The sequence below is a fragment of the Lonchura striata genome, chromosome 20 (genome assembly GCF_050655825.1).
Source record: "Lonchura striata isolate lonStrDom1 chromosome 20, ASM5065582v1, whole genome shotgun sequence".
Lineage (NCBI taxonomy): Eukaryota > Metazoa > Chordata > Aves > Passeriformes > Estrildidae > Lonchura > Lonchura striata.
This window is the reverse complement of record NC_140722.1, coordinates 6,355,976-6,369,963: the sequence shown is the minus strand read 5'-3', so window position 1 is coordinate 6,369,963 and position 13,988 is coordinate 6,355,976. Positions and strand designations below refer to the sequence as shown.

Here is a 13,988-nt window from a genome sequence, read left to right as displayed (position 1 = left end):
CTGCCCAGCCATGGGCTTTCTCTCTGCACAGTGCTGTAGGGTGGCTCCAGTTGAACAGGGAGGGTTTCCCTGCTCTTCTCCCTGACCACCTACTCTGGCTGCAGTCCCTGAACAAGGATCATGGTGTCCTGAGGAACACTTCTCCATGGATAGGAAGCCAGAAGTTTACTTCATTATCTGGAACAGTTTATTCTAAACTAATCTCTCTTTAGGAGATGAAGGGAAAAACACCCAGATGCTCAGATGCATTTTATTTACCATAAAAGAAAACAGCAATTTAATGATAACTTCTATTAACTAGGTTGGGTCTGTGACCTTGATGTATTTTACAGCGTAGCTGAGAAGAGGGAGCAGACTGTTCCAGTCTGTTTATTGTTTCCTCTTAGTGCATCCCAGTAACTCGCAACACATGGATGCCCACACAGTTCTGGAGTCCTGACCCACCTTTGGGGGTGGGAAAGAGGAGGCTGTTGGATCTGATTTGTTTCAGATACAACCTAATCTGTAGCTGGTGTTAATTATATTATAGATGAGTTGGGATTTAGCATAGGTTTTTGTGACAGGGCTCAGCCTCCACAATTCTTGCTACTGTAGAAAAGCTGTAGTAACTTGAAGCCCTGAAGTCACTCGTGGGAGCACACCCCTATCAATAAATTCCTTGTTGTAAAGCCAAGTGAAACCAGCCCCATGGGGACTGCTGGCTTTCATCGGGGAGGCACAGGGGTGGATGCAGTTGGTGCTGCAGCCTGGAGCAGGGTAGCCTGCAGCAGGTGAGCCAGGCTGGTACCGAGAGCCATCTGGGTTGTCAGTGTGGGGAGATTTAAACAGCAGTGTGGCTCCAGTTCTCCTTTATACAAGTGTGTCTCCTTGCTCTGCAGGGTTTTCATTCTATTTAGACCTCCCTCCTGCTCCTCCTCTCCAAAAGCGCTGTCCCCTGGTGTATGCGAGCTTCTCCCTCTGCTTTGGTTACTATGGTGTTACTATGTAAAAACAGCTCATCTCGTAGCTCCTGGAATTATCTGCACCTTGGGTTTGCATTCCAGCCCTGGGACACGGGCCTGTGTCCATCCCTTGTCCAGCCTTTCCCTGTCTGTGTGATGGGACAGGTCTGGAGGCAGTGTTGTCTGCAGGGCACGGCTGTGCCTTGGTCCCATGGGACCTTCTCCAGGTTTCTGGGCACCAGGACCCCTCTGCTTTGTGCCAGGCTGTCACACACGTGCATCTCTTGCTATTCCTCAATGTGGGACAGTACCTGGGCTGTGATGAGCCCTGCAAGACCCGCTCACATTCATCCCCTCCAGGGACTGGGCTGATGGCAGAGAGGGCATCAGCTCTCCGTGAAAACTGTTGGGAATGGAGACAAACAACTGAGAGTCTGTAGAAACCTGTGCAAACAAAAGGCAGAAGCGGGGAGCAGACATCTCCTCCCATCCTGCTCAGCCCCCCCCAGCTTGTGCAAGTTAACCCCCATGGGCTGGCTTGTTGCTGCACACTTTGAGGCAATGGGTCTTTTGCTTCCAATCGCCTGCTATTGTTATTCCTTCCTGTGTTTCCACCTGATTTGCATGTAAAAAAGCATGAGGGAGGTTCACCCCGTGGAGAGGTCCTTGGTTTGCTCACAGCTAATGTAAATTATTGTCTCTGTCATTCTTGCAGGGGGCTGGAATCACCCTGCAATAGAAGGATTTTGTTGGGAGAGCAGGAGCCCAGAGCCAGGTCCAGGTTCCCCCCGCCCTGCTCATCCTAAGGGTGATTTGCCCCATGCAGACACACAACCATGCTGAGTTGTTTATGTCTTTGCATTAACTACATAAGAGATCAGGAGGATTATGTTAATAACTGAAACACCTGCTCCAGGTGGAATGAGTCTAGTCCTGCTATGGACACTATTTTGGAGATCCTGCTTGCTGGTGCCTGATGGTCTTTGTGGTGCAGGTCAGCAGCCTCTCTCCCTCTGGCAGCTGTGATGACTCTTCTGCTTCATAGAGCGGGATGATGCTTCTAATTATAAAGGAAAAAGTCTTGTGCTTCTCCCCTCCTTTGTTTGTTTGCTTTTTCTCTTTCTTTTTTTTCTTTTTTTCTCTTGACAAATGTTCTGAATAACAATGCTTAAAATGCAAATGTAGTGAGCTCGCCGAAGTGGTTGGGAAGGCCTGGTTGTGGTGGAGCTCAGGAGCTGGTGATGACACATGGCACAAGAGCAGAGCCCAGAGCTGGCTTGTCACCAGAGCAGTCACAGCCATGGCAGCCGTGGCTCATCTCCACATGGGGGACACTCTCATGTCCTTCAAAGGCTTTGTGGTTTCTCTTTCCTCTCCCCATTCAGAGGGACTCTGAGAGTGCCCTCTCCTTGTTCTACAGGCACAAGAAGGGAACATTTAACTGGACTCCCTTTTATCTGTGTGTTCTTCACCTCTTATTACTATATTTTTTTTTTTAATTAGAAATAGAAAAATTGGACAATGAGCCTTCTAAACTGCATGTCCAGTTGCAGTCATGGCATCTGTAAGGTTCCTCCTACTGCAGGCCAGCTTTGCCCTTGCTGTTCCAGCCAGGTCCCTCATGTGTTTTAGCACTTGCTTGGGGAAAAAAAAATGAAATAAAATAACATGGTGTTGAGGTTGCAAAAGTTTCCATTATAGCTCCACCCACACTCCTACCCAGTAATGCTCAGAAAATTCAGTCTGGGTGATGGGGCTTCCCTGCCTGCTTTGCTGCTGGGCTCTTGGGGGGAAGGGGAATGGCTTTTTTTTTTTTTTTTTTTTTTTTTTTTTTTTTTTAAATTTTAATACAGAGATGCTTGAGAGCCATGTCAGGAATAGGGTGAGGAATGAGCTCTGGCGCCTGGCTCCTCAATGAAGAGCCTGGGTGGTGCAGGTTTAATGTGAGAGCACTCAAAAATTCACTGAGGAACAGGCAGATAAATCAGTGGAAAGGGACTTTCATGGGGGCAAGGTGGTTCTTTGCTCTTTGTGTCAGTGTTGTTTAACTCTTCTTCTCCTGAAGAAGTGCCTTGATGTTGTTTTCAGGCTGATTTTGTCCCACTGGTGTGAAGGCATCAGTTTGCTCCTCTGGGAAGGATGAGAAGGGAGTTAGTTGCTCCTGGAACATGGCTTGGTGTGCAGGATGCTTCCAAATGCTCTGCTCTCATGCCTCAGTAAATAAAAAGGTTTTCATGGGACTTATAAAAAACTTCTCTTTTGGAAATAGGTCAAGCAAATATTTATTTCCCTAAGGTGTCATGCCAGTGTTGCACAAATACTTGATTGGGTAGTCATTTTATTTTTCCCTGCTTTGTTTCTTCCTAAGCACATTCAGTTCTTTTTTTCCAGTGGTTTAAGGACACATATTAATAATTGTATGTAATCACTCCTGTCCCTCTCTCCATCTGGAAGTCTGCGCATCTTCTGTGGGCTTGTGCCCTACCATTGCAGTGCTGTAAATTGGAAGCTGTGACACTTTTTTCTTTACATCCAGATGCTTCTCAGCTGTGAGAATATTTTTTGTTTTCCAAAAGAGTTTCAGGTCAGCGGTGGTCCAGCTGCTGCAATGAATTTAAAAACAAAACTCCCAGAATACAGCAAAGCTCAACAAAATGGCCATTCTGGTGTCTTGCTTTCCTGTCCTAAAGCCTCAGCTGTGGTATTGCTGGTGTCCTTTTGGAAAGGAAGTCCAATGCTTGGGTTAACCCACAAATGGAGATTGCAGTTACTGCCAAAAGCTTGTGCTCTGCTGTCTGGTGGAGCTTCTGTCTTCCCCCAAATAATCAGGGATCATTTGGTATCTGTCTTTAAAGAGGCATTGAAACTTCTTGCCTGCTCTTAAAATGGTAAAAGTAAAGTTTAGTTAGGAGGACCAAAATTAGGCTTGAAGTCTTGGATACTTGATCTTAGAGCTCTTCAGCTCCAGATGTCCTCAGTGTAGGAGTAGCAAGGGTCTGAGCTGGAGTGCACTGGAGTACTTGGAGTATACTTTGTGTAGGAGGATGTTTGAGATGAGGTTGTCTTGGATGCTTTTTGATGTGTAGCATATTTAATGAACTGAAGTCTTGGGTCTGTGTGTGAAGGATCCAAGTGGATTCCTGGCTCCTTGTGCTTGTACACAGGGTAGGCTGCAGTGGCTGGAGACCATCCTGGTGGCTCCAGGTCCTGCCTTGGGGCATGGGAAGCACAAGAATCATTCCAGCTTCCAATGATGGAAAGCACTGGCCTTGCTCTTACAGCCTGCAGCCTTCAGGCTCTGGTCAGCCTTGCAGAGGTGGTCACCTCTCAAGCAGCACCTTGAGCAGGTGGCTTTGGACCCCTTGAAGGGGTGAATGTGATGCCATTTTTCTTAGCCCTGCTAAGACAGGTGTTTACACTTTGCATTAAAGGTTAATTGGCTTTTACACTGTTTCCTGGTTGTGGGGTGGCCCTTGGAGATGGATCAGCCTGACCTGTGCTGGAAGTTGTGCAAGCCTGCTGTGTGCTGTGCTTTGATTTGTTAAACAGGATGTAAAAGCAGGGTCCCCATCTGAAATGTATCCTACTCTTTCTTTCTTTGCTAGGAATCATTTCCACGTCAGAAAACATTTAAGAGAAGGGAAGTGTCTCTGTTTTATAGAGGCAGAGCTGACTTAAACCCAAAACTCTGAGCACAGACACCCTCAGCTGTGCTGGCACAGGGGAGGCAGGCTGTGGTCTGGGCTGTGAGCAAGCAAATGATGTGAATATTTCATTTAGATCATAATCCACCTGTTGGGCTTTGCTCCCCCAGCCCTGCATGCACTGGGAAGTGCAGCAGATGTTTTAAATGGCAGCCAGCACTCCCTGCTCCAGTGTCTGGCATCTCCATGTTGCTTTGCAGGCAGGAAAGACGGAGACTGAGGATGATGTAGCAACTGCTGCAGGTCCTTTTTTTTTAGTTATTTTTCCTCTGTCCTGTCTGCCTCCGTGGTGTGGTGTTGTCCTGCTCTCCCAGCCTGTGCTGAGCTGTGGTTACTGTGCCATGTGCCAGCATAATTTCTGGAGGTTGGAAATTTGGCCCTGGGAACACAGTAGGGCTTATTAGAGCACTAGAAATGAAGGTTCTGTGGAGTTGGTGTACTGGGGGTTAATTTTACAAAACTCGTGTCCAGTGAGCAGTCACTGTGTGTCCACCTGCTCCTAACCCTTTTCCAAGTTCCTTTTGCTACTCTGTGCTCTCCTGATTTTCCTAGCATCTCTTTCTTTGTCAGTTCTTTAGATGTGTTTTTTCAATCTTATTTTCTGCTGTGGGTTCACCTGTGTGTTTCCCTTTGGTGTTGCAGGACTTTGCTTTTCTTGTAGAACAGGATTTAGGTCTCCGAGCAGGTTGTGGGTGCTGAGCAATTTGTGGCAAGCAGGAGATTGGGGTGTTAAAGGAATTTTTAAAAAGCCTTCATGGTCCTACTTTGATCTTCTCTGGCACCCGGGATAGGTTTTGATTGTTTGTTTTGGTGGGGTTTTTTTTGTGGGGTGTTTTTTTTTTTGGTTTGGTTTTTTTTTTTTTTTTTTTTTTTTGTAGTTTTCAAGGGGATGGTTGGAAGGGAGAGCATTGGGGTGAGAAGCAGCCTTTGCTTTGAGGGGTAACCACAAATAAACAGTGCTGCAAGGCAAACACTGCATCCCTTGTGTGCTCAAAGCCCTGCTGTTGACAATATTGTTGTGCTTGTCCAGGTGAAATGAGATGGTAAACAGTATTTGAGATGCAGCAGTGAAATTAGGGATCTCTCTAAAAAAAGGGTTTCCATAAGGACAACCTGAGAGCAGGATAAGGTGGTCCTTGCTGCTGGGTGTTGTTGGGCTGGGGTTGCTCTGCCCCTTGTGCTCTTCTGGTGTGAGGATGAAGCCACCGCAGTCCCCCAGAGCTGCTCAAGGGCAGGGGACATCATTCCTGCCTCTCTGTGGGCATTTCAGCATTGCTGGAGCCTCAGCCTTGGAAATGGGGGCTCGTTTCAAGTGGAACAGGCTATGGTTGGTGTGAGGCAGTGGAGGATGGGGGGAGCAGCAGAGGTGTTGATGAACATGGGAGGATTGCATTGCCTTCCCAAAATACCTGCTCTGTGGATTTCATTTCTGCTCCAATCCTTAATGCTGGGAAATGCCTTGTGCATCTGCTCTGCTGGGGCTGTGTTTGTCAGGGCATTGTAGGCATAAGGCTGGGAACAAAATGGGAAAAAACACCCCCATGCTGAATGTAAAATGTCATTGATTTCTTTCTCTGTTTTTTTTGTATTTTTCTTCTAATTTAATCAATTCCCTACTGGGTTGTAAATTCCGAATGTGAATGGGAAATAATCTCACCAGTACAATAATTAGCATGTAACCAGCAGATGAAGAAAACCCAAACTGCTGAGCTGATTGGTGAATGCTGACTGTTTTCTGAATTAATTTCAATAATCACATCTCCCATTAAAAAGAAGACAGGGTGGGGAGGAAGTCTTAAATTTTCGTCAAGCTCAATGTAGCGAAAAATGGTATGTGCAGTGTTGCTGTTCTGCATGTGATTAGAAAAAAGAGCTGAGGGACGTTCTTGGAACTGAATTAGCAACAAAGTATTGCTAATTTTACAACCAAGTAAATTAGCTCAATTTCACCTGCTTTTTTGGGAAGAGAAATAGAATTTTAAGTCAAATATCCATAATTTTATGTAGGCGTCTTAACAGTGTTTTCTTCTGGTAGAAGAAAACATTCCCTTGCAGTCGTGCTTTGTTGCAAGATGCAAAAACAAGTCCACTAGAATAGTAGTGAAATATGGTCATTAGTAGTGAAATACATTAAGTGTGTATCCATCCAGCTCCCAAATATTTTGTTCTTGTGCTTTGAAGGGAGAGCTGGAAATTGGTGTTTGGGAAGGGTGATTTCAGAGCTTGCAGGAGCTGCACACCCCCTTGGCACAGGGATCTGCAGCCCTGCTCTGCTCTGCCTTCCACTCCTGCTTTTTTTGGGCTGGTTCTGCCCCAAAGTGGGTGGTGTTTGGAGGAGGTAGAAATCCTCTCTCAGCCTTGATACCTCCATGGTGTCACACCCAGACAGCACAAGGAAAGGTCACCTCTGCAGAGCTGTACCTGGCAGCTGGTCTAATTATGCACCTGAATTCGAAGTCAGGATGAGCAGAGATGATTTTATCTCCCTAATGATGTTTTTCCCCTCGTGGCCATGGCCACCTCACCCTCAGGGCTTGTTTTTCCAACAGCAAAGCACAGGTGATGCTGCTACCAGCTGTTGGACCAGAGCATCACTTTAGAGATGCTTTTTCATTCCAGTTTAAACTCAGTTTTAGGAACATTTGTGAAGTTATGATAGAGCTTGGTGCTTGAAGGCTTAATTTTTTTCATTTATAAGTGCAGGGATTATCTGCTGAAACCCTGGGTATACAAGAGGTGGGGCCACATGTGCTGCAATGGTGGAAATACTGGAGTGTGTGATGGAGCCACCTTCTAATTAATGCAAAATGCTCATTCAGGCATGAGGCTGGTGATTCCATGTGCTCCCTGTTTTCATTGTGAGGAATGACACCTGCCCAGAGCCAGGGCACTGACAGCCAGGAGGGAGAGCAGGTCCCACAGAGCATCTCTGGTGTGTGGCACTCAGGTCCTGTCCCTCCCAAAGCCTCAGGATGTGCTGGTGTATGATATTATTGTCATATATTATTTAAAAAACAATTTGAAAAAGCCAGGCCAACCCATGTGCTTTGAAACAGAATTTGTTATTTTATCAATTCGAGCTTGGGAAGGTCTGCAGGTGGAGCAGTATGGGATTTTTGTTGCATGTTTTCCTAATGTTAGAGACTGTCTCAAAAATGTATCACATTGCTTCATTTCCCCTCCACACTTGATTTTTTTTTTTTTTAAAGCTAATGCCAACAACCCTACAATAACCAGTGTGGGAATATGCACATTTTGCACCCAGTTAATTTTTTTTTTTTTTTTTTTTTTTTTTTTTTGTGAAAAGCAAGATTTTGCTGGCAATCATATTATTAGCTATGGATAAAAATATATGTTTTAAACCATCTCACTGATGGCTTCTGATTTTTGCCTTTTAAAAATGCAATTAATCAAGTTAGAGACTGAAAAAAATCAAAGTAGAGACTGAGAAAAGTCATTTGAGGTGAGTAAAGAAATTGGCTTTTTTTGTTTAATGAAAGTTCAAAAAATGGCCCACTGCCACTGCGTATGTTAAGGTTACCTTAAATACAGAGTGTCCTTCAGTGCTGACAGGCATCCCAAACACCTTTTATAATAAACCTCTAATTATAGCTTAGTGACTTTGTAGGTTCTCTGGATCAGCTTGGGAATATTGCACTGAAATCAGGGAGAATTTTTATATTTTCTGTGTCTTATGTGTGAACCAGATTCAGAGCTGGACTTGTTGAGTCCACTCTGAGCACCACACTGGTGAGTGTAGTACACAGTGATGCATTTATGCTGTGTTAGAGAATTGTGCTTGCTGCTTCATGATGCAATTTTGGGGTTAAACTCTGCATTTTGGGAACTACTTCCTGAATGCAGCAGTGTGGATTCCCAAATCCAGACCCCAGCTGAGCTGGTTGGAAAAGGGTTGGGCTGGTGGCCAGTGCCTGCAGCCCATGGCTGCCTCCTGATGTCTGGCTCTTGGGGCTCTTGGATTACAGCCCAGCACTCAGAACCAGAGACCTCAGTGAAAATCTCGGCTTCTTAAAGGGAAACAAAACCTCCAGAGCTTTGTGGTTGTGGAGAAAAGCTGGGAAATGGGAATTCTTGGGCAGAGAGTGGTAGGGAGATGCATTAACCTGGTTGTTTCCCACTATTCCAGACTGGGAACAGGGCCATGGGGTCCTGGGCTTGACTTTTGGCTTTAGAAGCTGGCATGGCAGACACTGCTAGGTTGGTTCTTTTCTCTTCTGTTTATTTGTTTCTTCCCTCCTTCATTTTAATACTGTCTCCTGGGAGATTCCAGCTGAAGTCTATGAATTGCTGGGATGTTTCTTTTCCCTGTCTCGTGGACGCTGGGTCCAGTTTGGCTGTGGGTTGTTTCTGGCACAAAGGGAGGAGCAGCAAGACAGAGGAGCTGTGCTTGTGTTGGGTGTGTGTGTGTCTGGATGTCCTGCAGAGGTGCCCTGAAGGTGTTGCACACTCGAGTTTGGGCTCAGCCACGCTTCCACAGCAGCAGCAGAGCCACTGCTCTGTGCCACCGAGGCTTGTCCCCCATCAGGAGCTCTGTGTGTCCGTCCCCCAGGTTTTGATGGACCTTACTGAGTCAGTGTGGGGTTTTACTTCCATTTATATTTCTCTTACAAACCTTGGAGGTTTGTGAGATGATTGATCTGATGCTAAGGGATAACTTTGGACAGCTTTCTGTTGGTCCAGAAACTCTTGGAGAGGCCTGGGAGGTTCCCCCCAAAAAGTAGTCACCAGTGGGACACTGCAGAATCCTGAGGATGGATCAAATCAAGTGACAGTTCATCAAAAGTTTCTTCTGCTTGGCCATCAGTCCTTGAAAATCTAGATCACTTTGCCCTCCTACTAGAGAGATTTTCTCCAGAACTGTGTATTTTTTCCACATCCTAATCAATTTAAGGTCCTCATGACCCCAGGAGATGGAGCTTCTCTTATGCTGATGCTCCCTGCAAAGGGCATCTTTTCTCTCTCCAACTATTTTGGAGCTCGTGATAAAATTGCAAGGCTTTGGCAGTGCCCGTTTGGGTGCTATTTGCGTGCCAAAGCCTGCTGAATACATCTTTTATCACAGATTTGTAACAGTAGCTGTTGGAGGGGAGCTTCACGGGAGAAGTGCTTTCAGAAGAATGCTTTTGTAAGAGAACACTCTCCTGGAAAAAAAAAAAAAAAAAGGAAAAAAGGACAAAAGAAAAAAACCCCAACATTTTTCATGTTGTAAAATTTGCCCATTAATTTGGGTGAATCAGGTTTTGCTTCCATTTCTAGACAGTTTTGTCTGTCCTCTTTGTACAAGCAACCACTGTTATTCTCCAGGCATTTTTTTGGGAAAAAAAAAAAAAAAAGACATGTAGATTCAGTTAAGAAATGCCAGAATCCTTGTTTTGTGTAACTGTCCCCAGGCTGAGCCCCAGCCAGGTCCCTGCAGGAACTGGGATTGGGACCCAGCTGGCACTTTGCTCAGGCTGGCCTGGTTCGTGGTGTGGAGGAAGAGGGATCTGTTCATCTGGTCCATCTCAATAGGAGAATTTAAGGAGAAGAAGAGGCAGGAGGGTTTCTGAGCAGCAGATGGAGTGGCAGTGAGGAGGTGCAGCCTCTGGGACAGGGCTCAGCTCTTGTCCCTGCTCGGGGTCCCACTTGGCCCTTTGTGGCCGCTGTCTCTGCAGAGCCTGGTGTTCCTCAATGGCAGAAACATGAAGCTTGTCCTCCCACCTCTGCCTCACAATTATCAGTGCTTTTCCTTTAATAAAAGGATTTTTCGTGGGAAAACTTGCCTTCAAATCACTCTAGAGTCCAAAAGTGTTCTGGCTGCTGAGCATCCCATCTCCAAGGAGGGGGACACGGTGCTGTGCTCCATTTCCAGTTTTGGTTTGGACCATCATACATTGTTCTTAAGTAGCCATTTACTCTCCTTACCATCACTCTGGCACAGGAGCAACAGAATAAAACATTGAAAAGGAATGTGATTGTAATCCTGTAAAAACTGTCAGAGGAATTTGGCAGTGGTTGCAGCCTGTGAGTGTAATACATAATATTATATTCATTTTTTTAAATTATTAAATTTCAAGCTGACAGTTTAAATGACAAATCACCTTAAAAAGATATTATGGACAGTGTAAAGATTGTCAATGTGTTTTTTTCTTTGTTAACTATGGAGTTTTCAAGGTCTATGCACCCCCCAAAAAATAGGAACCTTTGGTTTTTGGCAAGCTGCACGTGGAAGCTGAGAGCAATGAGGTCTCTTGTATTAATAATTTGTATTATAATAGCATTGTCACTGCTGGTTCCCAGGCTTTTTTTATCCCCGAGTTAATGGCAGGGCTGCCTGTCAAAGGGATTCTTTCTGGAAAAAAATTATTTTTGCTTTTGTTGTCTCTTTGCTCCCAGAAAATCATGTGTGAATGGCACCAGTAACTGCAGCTGGGAGGGGCTGGACTTAAGGGCAGAAGAAGTGTTCAGCCATGTTATTGAATGTATTGACAGTTTAAATGTGGTGTTCAGCATGGGAAGCAGATCCCGGGGGACTGACAGAGTTCCCCATCCCAGAATATCCCAGCTCACAGCAGGAGCTGAAGTTAAAGATGCCAAAACCTCCAGGCAGTGCAGGAATGGAGCCACAGCTTCCCACATCCTGCTGTAGGCCTGGGATTTTTGGATGAAAGGTGCTCTGCTGTTTCCTCAACTGGAAAATCATACAGATGATCAGAGCCCCATCAGGCTTTGAATAAAACATGGAACAAAGTGATGATTACTGCTCTCAAGTAATAGATAGTTAAATTTCTCTTTGTGTCCCCTGTGGTTCTCAGAGCATCTTTTGGGTAGTGAGATGAAAATGAGAGGAGTGGGAGTCTGTTGTTTCCTTTTCTTGGATGACAAGCTGACTATCATTTGATGACTTTTAATGCTCTGTGTTGTATACACCTGTTTGGTTGTTTTTAAACCCAACCTGAATAGTCTTTGAAATTTTTAATGCTCTGCAGTAGGAACTTTTAGCGTCATGGGAATATTCCATCATTCCTTCTCTTTGCAATGGAAAAAATTATTCTCATAGACATGGATTGGACCATGACCTGCTTGTAAATTCTTGGGGGTTGGGCATAGAACTCAACTGAAAATAAACATCAGCATCAGGAGTAGTATAGTGCAGAAGGATGGGGGAAAGTGTCCTCATCTGGTCCTGGCAGGAGAGAGAAGAGGAGTTTGGCTGGAGGAGACCCAGAGAGTTGTAAGGAGATTGGAGGTCTAGAAATCCCTCCTCTGAACAAACCTGTTTGGTCGAGATGGTAGAAGAGCAAGGCAGGATATATATCTTCAGCTGCCTGAAAGGGAAGGGGGTGGTTGTTTTCTGCATACACAGTGGGAAGAGCAAGAGGTCACACTCCTAAAATTGCAGAGAAAAAAGTTCAGATTAAATAATGGGCAAAATTAAGGCAGTACTTTGCCTGAAAGTGACAACAGGATTTGATGGTCTGAAGAGTTTGTGAAGCACCATTTGTTTGAAATTAAATCAACTTGGAAATATCTTTCTGATATTTCTTGATGGGCATTGATGCATGAGGAAGATGCAGTTTATTCCCCTGAAGTGGGAGTTGTCTCACTGCTGTCCTGTGCTCCCTTCCCTCCTGGCCTGGAGTGGTGAGGCTGGAGAAGGTTGTTTTTGGTCTAAAATAAGCAAGAGATGAGAAATTACGTTCTGTGGCTTAAATTTTCAGGCACTTAAAAAGATTGAAGCGACTAAACATAATGTAAATTTGCACACTTCCCTACAAAAGCAGATGTTGCCTAGAAATTTTTTATGCTCTTTGGTTCTGAAATTGAATGTTATGAACATTAAATTGTACAACTTGCCCCTCTCAGTGGTGAAGCTTTTCCAGGACACTGGTTCACTTGAGTTGAGAGACAGAGAGGGAAGTGAATGATGTTGCCTTTAGTACAGCTATTTTTCTTTAAAGAAATATCTGTGAAGTTGAGTTCCCAGCCCCGTAAATACTGGAGAAATAGAAACAGCCACTTCAGAGATCCTGAATGGTGACTTGTCAGTCCATTAATTGTACCTTGGGAATGGTAACTTTTTAAAATTAGTGTTCCACAAACAGCAGGGGCTGCAGGACCAGACAGTCTCTGCTGGGCAGTGTCAGAAGGTCTCACATGTCTGAGAAGTTTTCTTCAGGTCCATGTGGACACTTCAGGAAGGTGCCCATCTCTGCCAAAGCTGGAATTTTGCAAAGTGTCTTCAGAGCTCAGCGATTTCCTAGTTCTGAGAACTGCAAGAAAAGATGAAGGATCCCTCAATGTCTCTCCTTTGGAGACTGGTGGGCAGGGGAATTGTTTATGTCTTTTTCTGTATAATTTTGTTCTTCCTCAGCCCAACCTCTGTGTGGACAGAGAGGTGGGCTTGGGGCTGCTGCGTGTGCTTGTGTGAGTCTCAGGTTAAACCAGCCTTTGCTCTGCAAGGAGGCTTTATTCTGGGACAGCCTAGTTCCCTTTTCAGCCACATTAAAAAAAATCCCAAAAGAGAGCAAGAAGATCTGTTAAGATCCCAAAAGGGACTCAACGGCTGTTTAAAAAAAAAAAAATAAATCTGAGGTGGGGTTGTCAGGTAAAAGAAAACAGAATAATCTCTAGTTTTGAGCCTTTGCAGTGGATTTGGTTTTGAAATGTTCAATCCCTCAGTGGATCTCACACAGGGGTGCTGCCGGGGGCTGGAATTTTTATCTCCCCCTTCTTGAGCCCATTGGTCCAGCTGGTTCAGACACTGCAGTGCCAAACCTCCAGGTACAGTAAGATGGCTCACTGTGTGTGTTGAATTTGCTGTTTGGGAGAGTTCTCCATTCTGGAGCTGTTAGCAGGTTTTGAGCTGCTCAGTCAAGCCTTGGGAAGCCGTGAGGACAGCAGTGGGATGGTAATGATGGCTGTGGTTCTGGCAGACAGTGCAAATAACTGAGACAGAAGGACCTCAGTGTATCTTGGCTGTTGGATGCTGGGATTTTAATATCTGAAAGAAGTTAGGGGAAAAGCATGCCTTGGTTGTCCTTGTTGCTGTTCCAGTTTCAGTGATAAGCAGCTGAGCTGTTTGCATGTTCTGCTCCGAGGAAACCCCAGTCCCTGCCCTCTCGCCCCAGCCCCTTCTATGTTATTCTTCTTGAAGCAGCAATTCCAGGGAATTCAAGGAGGAGCTGCCAGGGTAATCATAGCTCATGGTGCCAAATTTGCAGGGGCTTTACTCCATATTTCAGAACAGGGTTTTGGAAGACTCAGATTTATCTCAGCCTCCAGCTTAAGTTTCTATTTCAGCCACCTTTAATTTCTAGAAGCGCAAAGCTGTTCTGACTGC

At 45.2% G+C, this 13,988-nt stretch overlaps 1 protein-coding gene across 6 annotated transcripts in view; it reads left to right on the top strand.

Moving 5' to 3' along the window:
- The window catches only part of ZHX3 (zinc fingers and homeoboxes 3), a 47,035-nt gene that overhangs the window by 1,359 nt on the left and 31,688 nt on the right, over positions 1-13,988 (top strand). The gene's annotated exons all lie outside the window — the stretch shown is intronic.